This window comes from Orycteropus afer, unplaced genomic scaffold, assembly GCF_000298275.1.
Source record: "Orycteropus afer afer isolate SDZICR_OR568_19922 unplaced genomic scaffold, OryAfe1.0 scaffold00222, whole genome shotgun sequence".
Classification (NCBI taxonomy): domain Eukaryota; kingdom Metazoa; phylum Chordata; class Mammalia; order Tubulidentata; family Orycteropodidae; genus Orycteropus; species Orycteropus afer.
In genome coordinates, this window is record NW_006921809.1 from 3,198,314 (window position 1) to 3,209,032 (window position 10,719).

A 10,719-nucleotide genomic window follows, 5' to 3' on the forward strand; every position below is an offset into this window, starting at 1 on the left:
GAGTGCACTAAGTTTCTATTTATACTGATAGGAAAATTGGAAATGATTATGGGTGATGGTTGCACAATGTGTTACAATATATTTTTACAATAAAAGTCTCCATACACATACACACACTTGAATCTGACTCATAGCGACTCCTCCTTGGGTTTTCGAGTCAAAATCTCTTTGGAAGTAGATTGCTCAATCTTCCTTCCGAAGAGTGGCTGGTGGGTTTGAACCGCCAGCCTTCTGGTTAGACTGCTTCTCTCTCTCTCTATAGCCGTCTTGAGCATATAATTCATATGCTTGACCTAATGGAAGGAGCTCTGGTAGTACAGCGCCTAAGGCATCTGACTGCTAACCAGAAGGTTGGTGGTTCAAACCCATCAGCCACTCTGCAGAAGCAAGTTGGACAATCTACTTCCGAGGAGTGGCTGGTGGGTTTGAACCGCCAGCCTTCTGGTTAGCAGTCAAGTGCCTTAGGCACTATGCTACCAGAGCTCCTAACATTTCCTTAGGGAAAGGAATTTTACTGTTTTGTCCAGGTGAATTATTCCAGTGGTGGATGATGCTAATATTCACCATCTCAATCCATTGGTTACTGACAGACAAGCATGAGTCAAGAAAAGTGAAGAAAAGAAAATATACATGTTTTGTATACATTAGGGGCCCTGGTGGTGTAGTGGTTAAGGGCTAATCCAAAGGTCCCCAGCTGCTCCACAGGAGAGAGATGTGACAGTCTGCTTCTGTAAAGATTTACAGCCTTAGAACCCGTATGGTGCAGTTCTATTCTGTCCTATAGAGTTGCTATGAGTCAGAATCAACTCAATGGCAATGGGTTGGATGTATAAATTGATATTTTGCAACTGAAGCCCATAATTGAATTCATGCACTACAGGAATTTTCTAATTTGTTAGTTTATGGACCATGATGACACTAAAATCATATGGTTAATTGATGGGTGGTTTGTTCTTTTTTATTATTGAAGGTGACACAGTATTGTCTCAGTAGTTGTATCTGAACGCTTTCCAGTGTTTATAGTACAAGTTTAATGGATGAAACTTAAAAGCCAATCCCTTGGATGTCAAATGTCAATGTTAATGTTCTAAGTAAAAAACATCAAATCATGCACAGTGACAGCATCTTGTCCTATGGCTTATCCTGGACATCAAGATCACAATGACTGATGACCTGAAGGAATTTACTGGAATTGAGTTCAGAGAATCCAAAAGTTGCATATGCATTTCAGACACACAAGATTTTAAACTATTAATATTTATTCCAAAGTAGGCCTTGACAGCATAAGAACTGTAACAGGGCCCTGATGCAGGGAGGTTTCTAGAATCACAGAGTCATTTTTAGGAGATCATCTTAATTTTATATATGATAAAATACTTCTATACTACTTATTATGGTAAAATAAAATTGGAAAAACTTAAAATGACCTATTAGAGTGCTAAAAAACCAATAGAATGACATATATAAATTAAGCATAAAATATGTAACCAGGAAAAGACTGTTAACATTACATTTATGCAAATTAAATGTCCTTAAATTGTATCATTTTTCTTTCATTTTAAAGGTTATTTGCCCCCAATTATATGATTCAAGTGTTATAAGATCTAGCTTGAACTACTTTGCCGTAATTTATTTGACAGATCTCTATTCTATAAATACATAATGTAATGAAGAAAGAGATCTTTCTTTTTTAATGAAAACATTAATGTGTTAATATCCTGTATGGATAATGTTTGACATTTAGTGGTTACCAAAATATATTAATGTGTTGTTGAACTTAGAAATGCACATGCTATATTCCATGAAATGATGATCTAATTCTATGTAGAAGATGCTTTTTGGCAGTGAGTTTGTTGCCAGATTTCAAATAAGGAGTTAAGTGGTGCTTTCACAATCCAAAGACTTTTAGTTAAAAATCATTTAGTTTAATATGCTGCATTTATTTTTTATATTTTACAATGCATTTAATTATCTTTCTTATAATTCTTTGTACTAACTCAGCATGTAACAACCAATGTACATAGAAATAAATTGAAATATGATAACTATTATGTTTTAATGAATTGTGCCCATTATTTCAAAGTATTTACTCTTCTGCAAATCAAATAGGGCATATTGTTTCTTAGACTGACCAGAGTATTCTGTGTCAAAAATTCCTGAAGGCATTCGTTATTCTTGGTAATTTGGTCTTATAAAATTTCCACCTCTAACTGTGAGCTCTTGTGCCTTAATTTATGGATTGCTGATGAGAAGATTTTTCACTACATGACTGTATTTACACAAATCTCTTTATGTACCAGTTTTTACATTGTTTTTGTTCTAATTTTAACAAATGTGTACATCTGTATTCTCTCTCTTTGTGCGGGTTCTTAATTTACACTCTATTGTTTGTTTTTCTGGTTCCTAGGCTGAGCTCAATATTCGGCAGCCTTTTAGAGGTTACTGCTCCAAGGCCAAGAAAATAAGATGTTAGAAATATAGCAGTGCATAGATAAAACAGAAAAAAATTGCCTGCCCTCATGGAGCATACATTCTAATAGGGAAAGAAAGACAATGAACAAAATAGACTAAAACAGTAAGTTAGATGATAATGTGTGCTAAGAAGAAGAAGAAATCAACGAAAAGAGGAGATGAGTTACAATAGAGGAGGAGTGTCCCATCCCTAGATAGGGTGGTAGGAAACGTGACTAAGGTGAGTTATAAATTTCGTAGATAATTTTCATTTCCCTTTTTATGTCTGAGTAAAGGACGAACTAGAATTTTATATATGTCTCATATGATGTGTGGTTTCACATTCAAAAACATAATTTAAAATGCCGAACTTCCTAGTTAAAGCATTCTGCAGCTAGAGATGGTAAGTGAACATAAACATGACAAGTCCTACTTGGAAATTACCTGGCTACTTATCTTAGGTTATGGCCACAAAATAGAGTGAAGTTAAGTGGTCAGTCGTGGATCTGCAATAAACAAGTAGGTAATCAGAAACTAAGGAGCCCTGGTGGCCGAGTGATTAAGTGGTCAGCCACTAACCAGAAGGTTGGTGGTTTGAACCCACCAGCCACTCTGTGGAAGAAAGATGTGAGAGTCTGCTTCTAGTTTTGGCCAGAGTGGGAGAAAACTGTGGAATGAAACTCAAAATTAAAATAGACCAGGACTACTGGTCTTATAGAGACAGGTGGCACCCCTTTGACTATGGTCCTTAGATACCCTTCAAGCCTGCAACTGAACTCACCCTGTGGCTGAACTTTCAGATGAACAATAAACAGGACTATAAGGTGAACAATAACACAAGGAAGGTATGTACTTCTTAGAAAAATCAATCATACATGATCAAAATGGCAGCATTTGCTTAGGGAGGGATAAAGCTCAGAAGGCAGGAAGGGATAGGAAAGAGGGATGAATGGAAATAGTAAACCCAGGGAGGAGGTGGGAATAATATTGTTACACTGTGGGGATTGCAATCAGTGTAACTAAACAAGATATGTATGAATCATTGAATGTAAAGCCAGTTTGCTCTGGAAACATTCACCCAAATGACAATAAAAAGTTACTTAAAATTTACAGCTTTGGAAACCCTATGGGGCGATTCTACTCTGTCCTATAGGGTTGCTATGAGTTGGAATTGACTCAACAGCAATGGGTGGTGGGATTTAGAAGAGTTGAGACATACTATTTTCTGGTAGTAATTTCCAGTGATCAACCATCTGGTTAAAGAAGATAGAAATGAATTAGCTAGTGTGAAAATGGCATGACAGAGAAGGTATCTGACTTCCCCTAAATTGACAAGGAGGGGGAAGAATCAAGATCAATATCAACAGCCCAGGGCTGATACCAATGAAACAGAGATCAGACATGCTTCCACCCTTGAAACTTTTTACCAGTTTTGACACCAACTATCCCTCCTACAGCACTCTTTACTTCTCTGCTGGGTTTGATAATTCATTGCAATGGCCACTCAGCACTCACACACTATACTTGTGATTATGAGAATTAATAGGACAGTAACAGGTACAATTCAGGACTGGAAATGACTCAGGATTCAGTTCTTCAATCAGGACAGGATTTTCTCAGCAGTGCCTGTAGGCATGCCTCTCTCTGGCCCTCAACCTTTCTCTGGCCCTTAGCTTCTCATCTCTGCAGCTCCTTGGCCTCCCTTCTGCTCAGGAAAGTGTTAGAAAGCTCTTTTTAGCTCTGCTGATGTGCTCAGAGGCATCCCACTCCACCAGTAAGCCTCCTGCTCAAAGGCACTCATCTTTCTTGCTCCATTGGACAGCAAGCCTAGCACCATGGATAAGTGCCTAGAGGCACCTTACTCCGCCATCAAGCCTCTTGCCTGAAGGCACTCAGCTTTCTTGCTCTGTGAGCTGGAAAGCCCATTGCTCTGTCTCATGCTGATCTCTCCGTTCTGCTGCCTCTCGTGGTCTCTCACCATCTCCAGTGTCACAGCTCTCTGTTGCTTCAATCAAGGAAGTTCAGTGCAGGGATGTCAGGACCAAAGGGTGCACTCCATTCATGGCTCTTCTTTCTTGATGGGGAGCCTTTCCACCTCTGGCATGGCTCATTTGAAGCCTAGCAGGATGGCAAAACTGACCAATCCTCACTTTAGGATTTCATACACCTTATTTACATGGTCCCATCCCCACAAGAGTGCCATGCACCTTATTTACATTATCACCAAGCTATCAAATCCCATTGGTGGGCCACCAGCATCTCACATTTGCAAGTCCTACCCAGACATATGGTGGGAGTTACAAAGACTATGGCTAGAAAGGGGCATATTAAATAATTCACTGCGCCACAGCTAGTTTAGGCTATCATACTGTTTTAAAGAAAATAACAGCAGATGCCACCAATTGTGGAATATTAATTCCACCAGTTGTCACAGCCACCAGCCACTCCTCGGAAGGAAGGTTGGGCAATCCTACTTCCGTAGTGATACTGCCTCGGAAACCCAAGGAGGGGTCGCTATGAGTCGGGGCCGACTCGACGGCAAACAACAACAACAACAACAGTTGTCACAGCAACAGGTTGCAGAATAGAATTCTGCTGCTAACTGCAGTGACCCACCTTTTTACTTTTCTTTTTATAAGAATACTGGGTGACTGCAAATTGGCTAAGTGCTTGAAATAGTCTCTTCAAAGAACTCATTATATAAAAATCCTCATTCATTTTCTATTGATTCAGCAATAGGCAGATTATTTTGGTCAAATTCATCTCTTTTCTGTCCTAAATAAAGACCACTCTCTAATAGGTGTAGGACGCTTTCTAGTTTTCTTTTCTTTTTTACCTTTTTCTCTGCTTTAGAGCATTCTGTTTCTATGACCACTTTTAGACTAGCTAATTAATAAATGCAGTAAAAATCCATAATATTCTTGACAAGAACAGTTGCTACATTAAAAAAATGTTTCAATAATGAAATAAATACAAGTAATACTTGAACTGGGTATTTATTTCCTTTGCTGCTAGATTTGCCTCTTTTTCTTTCTTGGTTTAAAGTAATTTCTGGTTTTATGAGTCCAGAAAATTGAGGAAAGATAGGACCTCATTTAGATTGTAATATTTCTTCCAAATTGACTCCCACATTTTATACCCCTATACACTTCCTTACAACACGAGACTGTATCTCACAGAGTTCTGAAGCTTCCATGTTCCTTATTTATTTAAATTCGTTTTATGGGATTCTATCACTCATTGTTGTCTAGTTCTCACACTACTGTGGGTCTGTTGTTGATTGAGAGAGACTCAACATATTATCCAGGGTAAGAAAGTCAACTGGTTGTAAATGTTAATCACATGTAAACATCTTCACATCAACTTTAGACTAGTTTTTGACTAAATACTTGGGCATCATATTGTTGTTGTTATGTGCCGTCAAGTCAGACCCCAACTCATAGCAACCCCTGCTTGGGTTTCCAAGGTGGTATCACTAAGGAAATAGATTGCCCAACCTTCCTTCCGAGGAGTGGCTGGTGGGTTTGAACTGCCTGCCTTCTGGTTAGTAGTCAAATACCTTAGGCACTACACTATCAGAGCTCCTATGCCTAGCTAAATTGATACATAAAGTTAACCACCACAGGAAGCTATTATTTAAACGAAAGTCACTTAGTCGAAATAAATCTCAGAGAGTACAGGAGAGGGAGAACAGTGAATACACTGCTTGGGCACTGGATGGATTTTGGGAGAGGAAACAAAGACTAAGGACTGGGCAGGTTTACATATGGGAGTGGGTGTATCAATAGCAAGTTGATTGGCATGGCCAGCCCCATGGTGGGGAGACAGATTTAGTGCTGTAACTTGGGTCATGTTAGATGACCAAGGTCACTTATGTGTTTGTATATGGATTTGTACCAGCCCTGTTTATATAGACTCAGTGGAATTGAAGTTCATGAAGTCAAACACAAGTCTTCCCACTTAGTAACTTTTCCTGGGGCTTGGACCCCATGTCCTTTGCTTTGACTCTGGAATAAGAATTTGATAATAGAAGTGTGGTTGCCAAAATCATATCTGACAGATAATTCATATCTCCTATAAACTTTTTTTAAAAAATTTTAATATCTTCACAAAATCAATGAAAACACTGAAGTAAGGGTTTAACTTAACAGAATAGAGGCTTAAATCAGTTAAAATCAATCAAAGTATAGTTCACTTACCCCTAAATCTTTGGGGAAATGTGATGATATCTGACCAGAATTGTCGTGAGGATTTGCTAAATATGCAGATCAAACACCCTCCACAAGTCCCAGTGAATCAGCATTTCTTTGAGGTGGGCCTGTGAAAATGGGATTCTACACAAACGTCTCTTAGTTTTATACCCTAAAATTTTAGCATCACAGTCACAAAGGTTTTCTTTAGTCTGGTATCTGAAAGAAGCCCAGTACCCTAATCGTCATTCACTTCCAATTTCATCACTTGCTTGATTGGGGCTTGTGCATTAATGGCAATGTATAGTGGATGTAAGGAGCTCTCTGGTGGTGCTGTGGTTAAAGCACTGGGCTGTTAATCAAAAGGTTGTCAATTCAAATCCACTACTGCTTCATGGGAGAAAGATGTGGCAGTGTGCTTCCATAAAGATTTATAGCCTTGGAAACTCTTTGGGCAGTTCTACTCTGTGCTGTAGTGTCCCTTTGAGTTGGGGTTGACTCACTGGCAGTGAGTTTTTATAGTGGATATAGAGTATATCAACAGTGCTATTCTGAGGTAACAAGAGTTAGGTGCATAGTTATGCCACATATCAAAGACCATATCAAATTCACCACAGTTTTTTTTTCCCATTCAATCTTTTAAAATTACTTTTAAATTACACAATAAAACATTAATATATTACTTATGTGAAAAAATAAAACATTATAGATCAGGCTAAAGTACCCTTTGGAAATCTCTATCCTGTTACCAAAATTTTGTAAAAATTGTTGTGAATACATACACATACAAACATACACACATAGATATATAACACATTTTCCAATTCACCATTTTTCACATATACAACTCAGTGACACAAATTACATCAATCGTATTCAACCATCACCATTATCCATTGCTAAACTTTCCGTCACCATAAACAGAAATGCAATGCTCTCTAACACAGGTTTTTGACTGATAGGAGTTTGTTAGGGTCAGTAATGAATCTTTATTCATATATTCTTGGATGAATTTCAATAGTCTTCCTAGTCCATATTTTCTATCTTGGAAAAGTTAAATTCCTCCTTTTTACACAAATGTATACTGCTCCTGACAGTTATTGATGCTGTCATATAAGAAAATGATCCCATCTTCCAGGTTGTTCCATACACATGTCCATTAGAAACTCATCATAAAAGAGAAAGAGAGATTTTTCCTTCCAGCCTAAGGCTCCATGGGTAATTATTTCCTTTCCACACCTTCATTGAAATTCCCTGTGTAATGCTACTAGAGTGAATTATAGTTAAACCTTTTATTCTGCACATATGGAGCTGGGATAAAGGTAAAGTGCCAGTAATATTACTCAGCTACTTTCAGTTTGGGAATTGAGGCTGATGTAAACCATCATAACTCAAGAGAAAATAATATTCAATTATGAATCACTGCCAGATGTGTGAATATATGTCTTCAGGTTTCATTTTCTGGAATATGCTTACTGTATTATATTCCTTAATCACTTTTTAAGTGATTCTCTTCCTACGATAATGGATTCAATTAAATTAAAAGTTCAGAAGATCTAAATATTAATAAATCATGTATTTGGACTCCATCTCACAGTCCAAAAAAGAAATCTAAAATGGCTCTAAAATGAATGTTATGTAACAATGTTTGGCAGCTTTAGGCATGGAGTTTCTGACTGGTCCTCACTGTGAATCTTTCCGTACCGTGCTTCCCCAGGGTAAGCATTCAGGCTAAAGCCAAAGTGAGGGGGAAAGAGAATAAAGTAAAACAGGGCATAACAATTGTTAGGAAAATTACTTGCAATCTGGGGTGAAAATGGAGCCGAGCTGTGATATGTGGTTTTCAGATACTGGATCCCAACTTTGAGCAGAGCCCTAGATTGTTTGATGTCCAAATGAGGTGTCTAGAAGATGATCACATTTCTTCAGATGGTGCCCCTGAAAATTCCTGGTTTCCATTCTGAGATGGACTTTCAGTGCTGCTGTCTGTGCTCCGTTGTTGTGTTAAGTGACTCTCCCATTTCAATTTTCAAGTATTCTAAACAGTTGCCAAGGAGCTCTGGTGGCGTAGTGCCTAAGGCGTTTGACAGCTAACCAGAAGACATGGTTCAAACCCACCAGCCACTCCATGGAAGGCAGACTGGGCAATGTACTTCCGTAAAGATTTATTGCCTTGGAAACCCAAAGAGGGGTCGCTATGAGTCAGAATTGACTTGGTGGCAGTGAGTTTTTTTTAAACTTCTGCCACATATTCAATCCTCCTCCTTAACCTCAATCCTAAGAATCTTCCACAGATGACCTTGCCTCCACCTTTTGGAAGCCATCACGCATTTTATCACTCAATTTCCTTCTGATAACCCCGGCCATCTAAAGATATCTGCATCCAAATCCATGTATACTTGTATTGTGTGAGCATCATTCGTTGAAATGCCCTTTCTCCTAACTAAGGTCAAATCTGCTACCTGGAGATTTTTGCCCTTTTTGTGTTTTTAAGGAAGCTCTGGTGGTACAGTGCCTAAGGCATCTGATTGCTAACCAGAAGACTGGCAGTTCAAACCCATCAGCCACTCCTTGGAAGGAAGGTTGGACAATCTACTTCCATAGTGATACTGCCTCGGAAACCCAAGGAGGGGTTGCTATGAGTCAGATTTGACTAGACAGCAGTGAATTTGGTTCTTTTGGTTTCTGTTATTAGTTTCATTTTTTAAAAATCAAAACTGCTATCTTTTTCTTCCAGCTACTGACCTATCAATTAATCCTTCCTTTTCCAGTATCTCTAACTTCTCTTACTTGATTGGATGTAAATGTTATGTTTAATGTTTGTTTGTTGAATGGATCAATGAATTGATCAATCAAAATTAAAACCATAGAAAGACAATGGAAACCTAAGAATTAACTAAGGAAAAGAAATTTGTATCTTTAAATAATTGAGAGGGCCAGTTTGTTTAGGACAGGGTGAGCAGGGCTGTGGCTTGAGGTAGGGCTGCAGAGGTAGAGCTTTCCTTTAGAAAAATGTGCTGTCCCTATTAAACATTTTGAACCCAGCAGCTTTTAATCACATTTATACTGCTGTATCCTCAGGTTGAATCCTAGAAAGCTAATCTCAACTTTCAGATGGAATAAGCAAGCACTGATAAGAAGCTTCAGCTCTCCAAATATCTTGCCAGTTTGTTACAGCTCTCAGAATTTCTATTGATAAAACTCCCTTTTGTAGTAAAGCATTAATTCCATGTTTTCATTTAAAACACTCCAATATAATAAGGAGAAATTAAGATATTAACTCACCATTACAATTTAATATATTTTATTGACTACTAAAAATTCTGACTTGGGTAATGGAATTTATAGGAAAGCAGATTTTGTATCAACGAAAAAATGACTGTTATAGCAATCAGTTGTGCTGTGCTAATTTTTTGCTGCTTCTTAATATCCTGCCCCCAAACTTAGTGATTTATTATTTCTCATGATTTGTGGATTGGTCAGGACACTTCAAATGGCTGTTTTTTGTTTTTTTTTTGCTTTGTTTTGTTTTATTTTAATCCACATGGTTTTCAAATTGGGCTTCTTTACAAGCCTGGCAGTCTCAGGATTCCAAGAGAATGAGGCAGAAGCTTTAAGGCCTCTTGAGACCAAGACTCAAGAACTCACAAAACACTACTGACACCATCTTCCTTTGACCACACGGTAGCCCAATTTCAAGGGAGTGGAGAAATGAACTCCACTTCTGAATGAGAAGAGCAGCAAAGTCACTTTGCAAAGGAATGTGACTAATGTTGAAACCATTAAACAATCTACCTCAGTCCATCCCCTGGTCACAGTCAGAAATTGTTCATAGTCCTTCAACATGCAAAATACATTCTCCCCATTTCAGAATTCCAGAGTTGCATCCCAACTGCATCAGGCTTGAAGTCCAAGATCTCATGATAAGTATCTGGTTTGCTCTGGTCCAGTTCCGTGAGTGCAGCGTCTCTTGATGCTAAGACATGAACTAAAAGATAAGTGATCTTCTAGCCACACACATAACATACAATGGTGAGACAGGGACCAAAATAGACACTCCTGTTCAAAAGAGAAAAGT